Below are 13,166 nucleotides of genomic sequence, written 5' to 3'. Positions count from 1 at the left end.
CTTTGTCTGACCGTGTGTATGCAACACCAGTTTCGGCCAAAATCCGTAGGACAAAATCCGACGGATTTTGTTGTCGGAATGTCCGACCGCGTGTACAAGGGCTAAGACACTTTTTAAATTAAGAATTCATACTAAAAATAAAAATCACTTGAATGAAGACCATAAATGCTCACATGACCTCAAAATATATAGCATAGGAGCATACTTCGTGAGGTACATTTTGAAATTTTTTGCTTTGCTTTAACTGACAATTGCACGGTCATGCGACGCTGCACCCAAACAAAATTGATGTATTTTTTCCCACAAATAGAGCTTTCTTTTGGTGGCATTTGATCACCTCTGCAGTTTTTATTTTTTGCGCTATAAACAAACAATCAATTTTGAAAAAAACTCAATATTCTTTACTTTTTGCTATAATAAATATCCCCCAAAAATATATAAAAAAACTATTTTTTTCCTCAGTTTAGGCTGATATGTATTCTACATATTTTTTGTAAAAAAAAAATCGCAATAAGCGAATATTGATTGGTTTGCGCAAAAGTTATAGCGTCTACAAAATAGGGGACAGTTTTATGGCATTTTTATTATTAATCTTTTTTATTAGTAATGGCGGTGATCTGCGATTTTTATCAGGACTGCAACATTATGGCAGACACATCGGATGCTTTTGACACTATTTTGAGACCATTGTCATTTTAGTGCCATAAAAATGCACCGATTACTGTGTAATTGACACTGGCAGAGAAGGGGATAACCACTAGGGGGCGATGAAAGGTTTAAGTGTGTCCTAGGGTATGATTCTAACTGTGGGGGGAGTGGGCTTCAACTCACATGACAGCAATCACTGCTCCCAATGACAGGGAGCAGTGATCTCTGTCATGACACAAGGCAGAACGGGGAAATGCCTTGTTTACATAGGCACGTCCCCGTTTGGTGGCTCCGTGACGCGATCACCGGGAGATCGGCGGACATCGAGTCCGCCATTCTCGCAGGCACAGTCACGCTGAACGCGGTGGGCGTGCGTGCACCTGCTAGCCCTGCCTCTTAAAGGGGACGTACAGGTACACCCATTTGCTCACCGCTGCCATTGTGCCAACATATATTGGCGTGCAGCAGCTGGCAAATGGTTAATGAGTGAAATAAGTATTTGATCCCCTATCAATCAGCAAGATTTCTTAAAGAGAGTGCCCCTAATCTTAGCTTGTTACCTGTATAAAAGACACCTGTCCATAGAAACAATCAATCAGATTCCAATCTCTCCACCAGGGCAAAGACCAAACAGCTGTCCAAGGATTTCAGGGACAAGATTGAAGACCTTCACAAGGCTGAAATGGGCAAGCAGCTTGGCGAGAGGGTGAAAATAGTTGATGCGATTATTCGCAAATGGACAAAACACAAAATAACTGTCTCAGTCTGGGGCTCCATGCAAGATCACACCTCGTGGAGTTTTAATGATCATGAGAAGGGTGAGGAATCAGCCCAGAACTACATAGGAGAATCTTGTCAATGATCTCAAGGCAGCTGGGACCATAGTCACCAAGAAAACAATTTGTAACACACTACACTGAGGAGGAATGTTGCATATGGCCCCAAGAACACCATCCCAACCATCAAACATGGAGGTGGAAACATTGTGCTTTAGGGGTGTTTTTATGCTAAGGGGACAGGATTACTTTACTGCATCAAAGGGATGATGGACAGGGCCATATACTGACAAATCTTGGGTGAGAACTTCCTTCCCTCAGCCAAGGCATTGAAAATGGGTCGTGGATGGGTATTCCAGCATGAAAATGACCCAAAACACACGACCAAGGCAACAAAGGAGTGGATCAAGAAGAAGCACATTAAGGTCCTGGAGTGACCTAGCCAGTCTCCAGACCTTAATCCCATTGAAAATATGTGGCCAGAGCTAAAGGTTCGAGTCACCAAACGTCAGTCTCAAAACCTTAATGACTTGGAGAGGATCTGCAAAGAGGAGTGGGCCAAAATCCCTGCTGAAATGTGTGCAAACCTGGTGGCCAACTACAAGAAACAAGAATCTCTATGATTGCAAACAAGGGTTTTGTCACCAAGTACTAAGTCATGTTTGCAAAGGGGTCAAACACTTATTTCACTCATTAAACTACAAATCAATTTATAACTTTTGTAAAAATGTTTTTTTTCTGGATTTTTTTGTTGTTATTCTGTCTCTCACTGTTGAAATAAACCTACCATTAAAATTACAGACTGGTCATTTCTTTGTCAGTGGGCAAACGTACAAAATCAGCGGGGAGTCAAATACTTTTTTCCCTCACTGTAAGTCTAATTTATTTAAATTATTTTGCAGATTTGGTTAAACCCAGGTCTGAACAAATATATTGCTGATCATAATAGCACAATTATTTATGTATTTATGCATTATAATGTTCCATGTTAAAGCATATCTAAATCCAAAAACAAAACTGTCATATACTGAAGCTTACCAGTCCTTAGATGTGATGGCTGCATTTGTTTTCTTTTTCAAGCTTTCTTGTCTTTCTTTCACCTTGTGATCCAGTCAGCAGCACACTTCAGGTTCTAGGATATCAACACTTATGTGCCCTCCTGTATCAGAAAAAACAGAAATAAGATGCTATGGGGCTATGGAACCCTACCCTCTCCTGCTCCATAGATAGCAATATTTAATATATAGAAATAGATAACATAGATGGGTGAGGTTCTGACGTTCTCAAGGAACAGTGTAATTGGTGGTAATCAGAACAGAGCGTTTTCTGGCAGGATCAATAGGTATTTTTTTTTAACTTTTCAAACAGATATACTATAGCAAAACACTTGGTATATTCAACAGAACAAAGGAGAACTAATAAGGAATGTATGGCATTAAGTTTCTATACACTTAAGGCACATAAAAGTTAACATGAAGTTTTTTAAATTTTTTATAATGACTGTATTTAAACTACAAAATGCGTTGACCACATTTCTATTTGTGAAATGGCATATTTATTATAATGCAATGCTCTTAGTGGTCTTACAATAGTGCTTACTACCAGGCTTACTGTTTTTTGGTCTACATATGTCTATGTATTTAATTAGCCTTTTGTATTATTAAAACATAACATTTATATATTTAGTTGGTGAGCAGTTTATCCTGCATTCTACAATTTAAAGTCCCTTTGTCTTCTTTGTATATTTAAGGCACATACATATCTAGAGATAAAAATCTGAAGTCAATAGTAGTAGGTAGTTTTTAAGATGTTTTATGTGTATTTAATGTACGGCCATTTTATTACTTTTTTTAAAAGTTATATAATAAATTATTTTTCTATATTTTTTATGTATATAATTTTAAATTTATATATATTTTTTATTTATATAATAAAGGATTTTTCTATATTTTGCCCATAGTGTAATATATATTTGAGCCTTTAGCAATTTGGGGTAATCCATACAAAATACCTGCTCCCCAAGATGGTTATGTGCCACAGTATAACACGAATAATGCATAAATGAACCATGAGCAGGTATCATGATCTTTAAGCAGGCATTTTTGTTTACCTCTCGCATTGAGGAAGTAGCTTGAGAAAACAAAAGCTGCACACATTAAAGAGTTAGAAGGCTGCCTTTTTTCTAATCAAAATGAGTAGTTGTTAACGTGTGGACATTACCAAAATTGATTTTCTCCTAGGGCTGCAATTGTCTATCACAGCCTGTGTTTGCAGAGTGCAGATGAAGCGACTTTAAGTATGGTAGTCTGTTTTTTGTTTTCTGCTGGAAGGAGGATTTAGCTGTAAATCTTTAAGAAAAGTTGCTATCAATGTCACCTCTAGAACTCTTACAATATAAAGGAAGAAATAAATCTGTAGAAGCTCTGCTGACAATCTGTTGAAGCCTTTTGTGAGTGCTGCATATTGAATATGTTGTTTCTATATGGATCAATTATATCAGTGGCAGAACTACCAGGGTCACAGCAGTCACACCTTTTGACCGGGCCCTGGCATTCCGCCACCCCAGAGGGGTTGCTAGTCTCATGGCTATGAGCGGAGAGTGTATCTCTCATACAGCTCAGAGCTGACAGTTCTCCTTGCTCCCTCCATCCTCCCTCCTTCCTCTCGCACGGGATGACACAGCCAATCTGCTTCTACTCCCCCCTCTCCTGTGTGTGCTTTGCAGGAAGTCAAGTGTAAAGCTTATGAGCTTACATTTCCCACGGTACACATACGGGAAAGGGGAGGGGGAGAAGGAGCAGATTGGCTGTGTTATCCCGTGCAAGAGAGGAGGGAGGGGGGTGCAGGGAGAACTGTTGGCTCTGAGCTGTATGAGAGATGCTCTCCGCTCAGAGCCGTACTAAGGAGGCAGGCAGCATTCATGAGCACTGCTCGACTGCATTGATAGATGGGCACTGATACGCAGCACTGATAGGTGGCATTGATGAGCAATGATCTGTGGTATGGATAGGCGGCGTTGCACTGATGGGCTTTGATGAGCACTGATAGGCAGCAATGATGAGCATTGATAGGTGGCACTGAAGGTCACTGATAGGTGGCACGAATAGGCATTGGTAGGTGGCACTGATAGGCTGCACTAATATACAGCACTGATAGGTGGCATTGATGATCAATGGTCTGTGGCATGGATAGGCAGTGTGGCACTGATAGGCATTGATGAGCACTAATAGGCAGAATTGAAAAGCACTGATAGATGGCACTGATAGGCGGCATTGATGAACAATGATAGGTGTCACTGATAGGCAGCACTGATAGGCAGTACTTATAGGTGCGGATAGGCAGCATTGGCAAGCACTGAAAGGTGGCCCTGATGGGCACTGATAGGCAGCATTGATAAGCTCTGATAGGTGGCACTGATGGGCACCATTTATGAGCACTGCTAGACAGAATTGATGGGCACTGATTGGCGGCACTAATGGGCATTGAGCACTGATAAGAAGCACTGACAGGTGGAACTGCTGGACACTGATAGGCAGCACTGATGGACACTGATAAGTGGCATTGATAGGCACTGATAGGTGCCACTGGGCACTGGTAGGCAGCATTGATGGACACTGATAGGCGGAATTGATGGGCACTGATAGGCGACACTGATAGGCAGTGATAGTCAGCATTGATGGGCACTGATAATCAGCATTGATGAGCAATGGTAGGCAGCACTGAAATGCAGCACTGATTGGTGGCACTAATAGGGGGCATTGATGAGCACTGATAGGTGGCACTGATAGGTAGCACTGATTATCAGTGTAAACAATTGACTGACGGACGGAAAGGGCTGCCGATACCCAGCAAGTCTGTTTAAATGTGATCAGCTAATCACATGGTAAAGGGCCACCGTGATTTCCCTGGATGCATGTCCCAGGGGGCATACGAGAGGCAGAGTTCTGGGAGGATATCCATGGACACCCTCCCAAAATTAGAAGCCCGGGGGGCCAGATGGATGGGGGGGTCAGGGGGGCCCATCATGGTTTCTTGCAGCGGGGCCTTGAAGGTTCTAGTTCCCTGACTTATATATACTTACTTAAAACAAATTACAGAATAACAACTGATGCCTATACACTATATAAAGCAGCACAATTAAATAAAACTAAAGGCAAATATGTTCTAAGTTTTGAATAGTGAGGGGAGGGATTAGAACACCTGTCAGGTTTTTATTGCTCTCTATACCCCATTACAGAGATCCAACCTATTTGTCCTTTATCATCACAAAAAGTAAAAACGTAAAATTTGGGTTATAACCAGAACAATAATAGAGGGTAAATCTTCCAATGAGGACACTAGTTTTGGTGATCCTGGTGGCAACCAGGGTATCCGTCACTTTGAAGGGATTTCCTCTCAGATCCAATTTTGGCAATGAGACAAGAAGTGAAGGGAAATCCCCCCAATGGGATGGAGAAAAAAAACCAATAGGGGTTACAAGCCTTTTGATCAAAAATTTAAAAAAAGCGTTGCCTTTTAGTTTTACTTTAACCACTTCCCACCCCCCGTATTGTCAAATAACTGGCAGGGCGGCAGCTCTATCATATGACATCATCCCACTCTCACCGCACATGTGCGCCCACAGCTATGCAAGTGGTGCGCTTTGTTCCTGGGATGCAGTGCATCACCAATCTCGGTAAAGAGCTGATAAAAAGGCTCTTTACCCATGTGATCAGCTGTGTTCAATCACAGCTGATCACATGTAAACTAGGAAATGTCAGTTAGTGGCATTCCTTTCCTCACACTGACAGTGTGCGAGAAGAGGAGAGCCGATCAGCAGCATTTCCTCTCAGGGGAGATCTGCACAGATATACAGAGCACTGATTATCAGTGCCATGATTATCAATGCAGACCCAACAGTGCCCAGCAGTGATGCCAGTCAGTGCTCAGCAGTGGTGCCAATCAGTGCCCATCAGTGACACCAATCAGTGCCCAGCAGTGATGCCAGTGTTTCCTTTAAGTGCCCACCAATGCCTGCTCATCAGTGTCACCCATCAGTGCCCATCAGTGTCCATCAGTGCTGCCAATCAGTACCCTTCAGTGCCGCCAATCAGTACCCATCAGTGACACCTATCATTGCCCAACAGTGCCACCTATCAGTACCCATCAGTGCCACCTCATCAGTACCCTTCAGTGCCGTGTCCTCAGTTCCCATTATGCAGCATATCAGAGTACATCAGTGCAGCCTCATCAACGCACATTACCGCGCAATTGTCATTCAAAGTGTGACAGCTCTGAAATCTGAAAACTGGCCTGGGCAGGGAGGGAATAAAAGTGCCCAGCGGGCAAGTAATTAAGTGTAAGAGGAATGGGTCCTTTGGAGAATGCTATATCATAACATACTAAGCTCTAGTAAAAACGTAATACAGTGTTATTATGTAAAGTATGTAGAACAGAGAATGTGAATATTAGAGTATCTTACTGCACAAGTATCTTACTGACAATTACAGCCACAAATAGATCTAAAGATAAGGTAGTGATCTGTGTGTCATACAATTGAAAAGCTTTTCTAGCTTCAATATTTTTATATTAAAATAAGTGAAATTATTGATTCCAAAGGTATGATGAAGATGATATATTATTTTTACAAGAGTAACATAAAGTGGGCATAATGTTTACCTATTTGTGAAGTATCAGAACTAAAAGCATAAAAGAGACCTGCAATATCTCTTTTGCAATAAAATACACTAACTGTTCGCAATCCTGAGAATTCCTGCCATTAATTCCACTTTAAAAAGCAACTGCATAACCATTGCAAGTAGTTATTCTCTCTCTTTTCTATACTGCTCATGTAAATCTGAGATACTGTACAGTATGTTATTTTTTTTTTTTACAATAACTCCTTATGTCAGTTACGTTTGTATTAAAACAAGTACTCCTTATTTTCAGATACAATCTACCTTCACTAATATGTAAAATCATGAAACACTTTGAAATAAGCCAAGACATCTGAAGTGATTATTTTTTGGCAGTGTCTTTATTTTCAGGTGTGACAATAATATTCTTTACATATGGCTCTGTTTTTGCAGATATGACATTACCACTTTCCAAATACAAGCAATAGTGGTGGTAAATTTAGACTTAGAGGAAACCTATGCCAAAAGAAATGCATGGGTTGTCATCTGACTTTTTCCACTGGCAGTATACTTTTTTTCTGGCTCAGTACCTCAAGAATGTATTCATGCCAAAGACAGAACCAAACAACTAGAAGCTTCAAAAATAATCAGCAGTGGCATTCTGCATAATATGACTGGTTTATTTTATTGTGTATGCATTTTTGTTAGTTGGAGTGGTGGCATATCTTTATGCCCTGCCTTAACCTGTATTGTATTAACGTAGGGCCATAGTATTAAAAAATATGCATTTTATAGAAATGTGCATTTACAGTTTTTTTTCTTTTTTACTTCCTCTGTAAAATCCTATAAATACCTGTTGGTATTGGAGTCCACATAATGAAGCTTCCTGTGATGGTGTGGCAACTAAGCTGCACTGCTCCTAAATTCGAAGCAGAGTTGCCACTCTCATGTGGGCTGTTCCTGCTTACATTAAAGTGGGACAAAAGTTTTTTACAGGGGGACTGAATATCAACATTGATTCACAAGCTTGTAGCTAATTCTGCCAATTGCTTTCTGGATTGACAACACTGCCTCTATTTCTGAAAGCCTCCCACTAAGGAATGATAGTGGAGGATTTTACTTATGCATTACAACTGGTTGTGGGACTTATTTAAACTTTCATATAGGAGCTTTTAGTTGTTTCATGGGCTACCAATACACAAGACTGGACCAAGTATAGCACACCGCAACCCATGATAGCATGTAATAGGGCATTGTGTTGCAACATTGTTTCAATATAGCTGCATTGATTTAGGCTACTTACACACTGAGGAACAATAGTGCCTAAAAAGCGCCTGTAAACTGCCTCTTCTACAGCCCCAGCATGAAAGTCCGAGTGCTTTCACACATAAAATGCAGATCATGGTGCAAAAGCTGTGGTGGAGGGTTCTCCCAGCACTTTTTCCTTTTTTTCTCAGTTCATTAAAATGAACATGGCTTTGCTTGCTTTGGGACACTGAAAGACAGCATATTTGTACTCTATCCACTCTATCCGACCTGCCCATAGTACAGTTACTGCTAATGGGCGGCTGCGCTGCACAGGATCATGTATATATACATGATACTGCACTTTTGGGTATTAGGCGCAGGGGCGCTCTGCTGTCGGGTTGCTCCCGCTGTGATTTTACACAGGGGAGCTAATTAAAAGGTTCAGTGGACTCAATGTTCACCGGCACCCACTGATTGTTCAGTACACAAGCAGAATGGAAGTGTCATGGTTATGCAGTGATCTTCCTCTAGTTGCTTACCTCCCCTCATGTGTTCTGACTAAGAGGCCAGCCACTTCCACCTGGTGGTTTTTATAACCTCTCCTCTAAGCATGGCTCCACCCCAGGCCCTATCAGGGAACCCTATATTAACCTGTGCACTGCAAGCCAACAGTGCTGATCAACCATTGTGTATTCATTGTGTGTTTGGCTTCCTGGTTCCTGCTTGCCGTGTGCTCTATGTTTGACTCTGTTACCGACCTTGGCGTGTTCTCAACAATTCCTGTCTGCTTGTGACCTTGACCTTTTGCATGTCCCTGACCATCCCTGTCTGCCTGTGACCCTGAACCTTTGGCGTGTACTCTGTTGTTCCTGTCTGCTAGTTGCCGTGACCTCTACTGTATCCCCTTACTATCCTTGTCGTTCCAGCCTGCTGCTTCCTTCTCCTGTAGTCTACTGTGAGCGTGAGCAGTGAGACCCTAGGGGCCGCGACCTGGAGCCAGACTGCAGCAAAGTCCATTCTCACCACTGGAGGCTCTGGCGAACACCTGCTGGCTCTTAGACTCCGCGCCCTGGGGAATCTATGCTCCAGCTCCCATTGTGATCTGTGTTAGTTATCCTATAGACCTGTGTCCTGAATCTCCCTGGGTACAATCCGCAGCAGTCAGTCCTAAGGTCCACTACCTAGTGGTGCACTTCCGAATCTTACGGAGTGCATCTGTCACCTGTCTCAGGTGACCTGACGGGAAGTCAGCCTGTATAAACAAGGCAGATTGCCATTTTGTCAGTACAGAAGGCATGGATCCTGTGTTCCTGTAAAGCAGGAACACCGATCCATGCCTTCCACTAGTAAAAGCACCTCCCCCACTACACTGAATCACCAGCTAGGCACACATTTAACCATTGATCACCCTTGATGTTATCCCCTTCCCTGCCAGAGTCATTAGTACTGTGACAGTGCATATTTTTAGCACTGATCACTGTAATAATGTCACTTGTCCCTAAAAAACTGTCAAAAATGTCTGTTAGGTGTCTGATTTGTCCGCCGCAATATCACAGTCCCACTATAAGTCACTAATCACCACCATTACTAGTAAAAATAAATAAATATCCCATAAATATATCCCATTATTGTTATTAATATACAGGATTTATATAGCGGCAACAGTTTGTGTTACACTTTATAACATGAGGGCAGACATTACCGTTACAATACAATTCAATACAGGAGGAATCAGAGAGCCCTGCTTGTTAGAGCTTACATTCTAAGTGATACAAAAGGTAATAACTGTGGGAGATGGGCTGATGAAGAAAATAAAAGTACAGTTGTTAGGTGAGGGCAGGATAGGCTTTGCTAAAGGTTTCAGGGATTGCCTAAAAGTGGATAGAGTTGGAGATAGTCAGGCAGATTGGGTTAGAGGACGGAGAAGTCAGGGGAAGAGGCGGGGGGAGGAAATATTATGAGCTTGTTTTTGAACAAGTTGAGTTTGACAAAGTGGTTTGACATTCAGACAGATATGTCTGTTAGTAAGTTAGTGATGCGTGAAAAGACTGATGGAATGAGCTGAGGGGTGGAGAGATAGATTTGGGCGTTGTCAGCATAGAAATTATATTGAAAGCCATGGGAGGCTATCAGCTGAAAATAGGAGAGGTCCAAGAACAGAACCTTGGGGGATGCCGACGGAGAAAGGAAGAGAAGTGGAGGAAGTAGAATTGCAAGTGACACTAAAGGTGTGGTGGGATAGGTAGGACAAGAGCCAGTGAAGAGCACAAGCAGGAGTACAGAATACTGTCCATTGCTTTTTGCTGTTAGTAAGTCATTTGTGAGTTTTAAAAGAGCATTTTCTGTGGAGTGATGAGGGCAAAATACAGACTGAAGGGGATCAAGAAGGTTATTATTATTACTGAGGTGGTCACTCAGTTGGTTGTAGAAGGAGTTTATAGGAAAAGGGGAGCAAGGAGATTGGCATAGACGTAAGCTATTAAGTTTGATAGGGTTCAAGAACGGCTTTTTAAGTATGGGGGTGACCAGTGCATGTTTTAGAGAGTTGCGGAAGATGCCAGAAGAGAGGGAGAGATTGAAGATGTGGGTTAAAGAGTGTAGGATAGAGTCAGAAGGTGACGGTAGTATTTGAGAGGGAACAGGGTCCAGGCGCAGATGGTTAGGGGGGCGTTACAAATGAGTTTAGCAACCTCGTATATAGCAACAAGGTTGAATAAGGGGAGTGTTGATTGTACCTGTTGACATGGGGTGCTTAGTGGGGCAGATTTCATCACAAATTTAATCAAACTTATGTTTGAAGTGATTGGCGATCTCCTGGACAGTGAGTGGGTTAGTGGATGGAGGCAGTGGAGGACGAAGTAGAGAGTCCCATAGTTTGTAGATGCCATTGCTTTTGCGTAAACCAATTAATATACACTTCTTGGTATTTTTTTACCAAAATATGTAGCAGAATACATATTAGTCTAAATTGATGAAAACATTTTTTTTTACTTTTTTCATTGGATGTGTTTTATAGCAGGAAGTAAAAAATGTTTTTTTTTTTGTTTTTTTCAAAATTGTCAGTCGTTTTTTGTTTATAGCACAAAAAATTAAAACTGCAGAAGTGATCAAATACCACCAAAAGAAAACTCTATTTGTGGGGAAAAAAAGGACATACATTTTATTTTGGTACAATGTTGTACGACTGTGCATTTGTCAGTTAAAATAATGCAGTGCCGTATCGCCGAAAAATGGCCTGGTCAGGAAGGAGGGTAAATCTTTCGGAGGTCAGGTGGTTATAAAGGTTTCAAAAGTGTCCTTGAAAAACAGCAATATGTCCACAGTAAGATGACAGCGCTGCTAGATAACTTGAATCCTAGATCCAGGTAAAGCATATATTTAATCCTGCCATAATCCTTTTGAAGTTTTTGGTACAAACTGCTAACACATATACTTTACCCTGCTAAATACATTAATTATTTCTTTGTGCTGAAGGCACTGCACTCTTCAGCACAATGCTCAGCCACAGAGAACAGTAGAGGTGAGTATGGTTGTAACTTCAACATTTGACAGATCTTATTATACAGGGCAGCAGTATAGCAACATCTACATGTAGGAAAGATGTGTGGGTGTATAAGCTATTCAGTCTCTCTTTTGCTGAGGAAGGGGAGATCATTAAACCATTTGCACTATACATTTTTCAGAAAATACATAGAAGGGAGAGTGTCAGCGACAAGCTACTCTCACATTGTCTGATAGGATTAATTACTTGGAGATATAGTTAAAAACCAATAGCACATATGATGTTTTCCAACAGAAACAAATAAACATTGCCTGATGTTTTTATAGCCAAACATTCTTTTTATAAAATTTTAGTGGTCATAATAAATATATGTACTTGGCAAAGTTATGCTTCTAATAATTCCAACGTAGGTTGGCATGCCCCTTAAGTGCCTTGTCATACAAAATTGTGCAAGATCCATTTGTCCTGTAAGCACTAGCCTGTGTTTTTAGATGAACCAGTTAACAGTTTTATTTATTTTTCATGTATTTTGATAGCAGGCAACTACTCTATATGTGATATAGAGGGACTTGTGTTTGAACTATGAACTATGAACTTTGTGTTTGCTGCAAATGACTCTGACCCTTTCAGCTGAATATACGTTTGGATCATCCTCCCCAAAGCTTTGACATTTCACATAGTTCAAAGCAGAATCAGATCACAGAATTAGAGAGAATGCTATACTACATAGCTTAGGGATATATATGAGTAGTGCAGCAATAGAGTATTGATGTGGAAGCTTGCTATTAGACATAAGGGTTCTGTTTGCAGGAATCCAGAGGAATTATTGGGAAAATTTAATAAATGATACAAAGAGCTTTGCAGCAATTTAAGTTATCATAACATTGTTCACCGTTGTTATATATCTTAGCTTAAGCTTGGCACAGAAGATGGGCAGATGTCTCCCAAGAAAGGATGATCTGCTTGCCTGCAGTAGGTTTGGTACCAGCCACTGTTTCTTAAAAAGAGAAAAGTTTAGGTTTGTATTGTTGTCTAGTGAAAGTGAAAGAAATGTCAAATTTGGAGAAAAAAAATTTAAAAAAAGTTTTGTTTTAGGGCTACTAAAAGAAGAAGTCTCACTTACTTTTTTCCCAATTTTTCTGCATAATTTCCAAGCTGAACTAGCATATGTGTCATCACCCCCCCCCCCCCACTCTCACTACTGTTTGACCATACAGCAAGCAAGGAGAATCATGACTAATAAGCCTGGCACTAATCTAATCTCAAGATCAATAGGCTTGCCAGAGACACACTAAAGCCTGGTACACAGTAACAGTCTTTTTTTTGTGCAAAGCAGCGGGTTGAACGGAGAGTGCCGATTGGGAGTCTGGTTTTCCA

The 13,166-nt window shown here is 41.1% G+C and overlaps 1 protein-coding gene across 3 annotated transcripts in view; it reads left to right on the top strand.

The window, feature by feature from the left end:
* FRMPD4 (FERM and PDZ domain containing 4) overlaps positions 1-13,166 on the top strand; it is a 491,089-nt gene that overhangs the window by 221,100 nt on the left and 256,823 nt on the right. The window lies entirely within an intron of this gene.

Source organism: Lithobates pipiens, unplaced genomic scaffold (assembly GCF_037356315.1).
Source record: "Lithobates pipiens isolate NorthernLeopardFrog02 unplaced genomic scaffold, aLitPip1_a1.2 Scaffold_16, whole genome shotgun sequence".
Classification (NCBI taxonomy): domain Eukaryota; kingdom Metazoa; phylum Chordata; class Amphibia; order Anura; family Ranidae; genus Lithobates; species Lithobates pipiens.
This window is presented reverse-complemented; position numbering and strand designations above follow the sequence as displayed.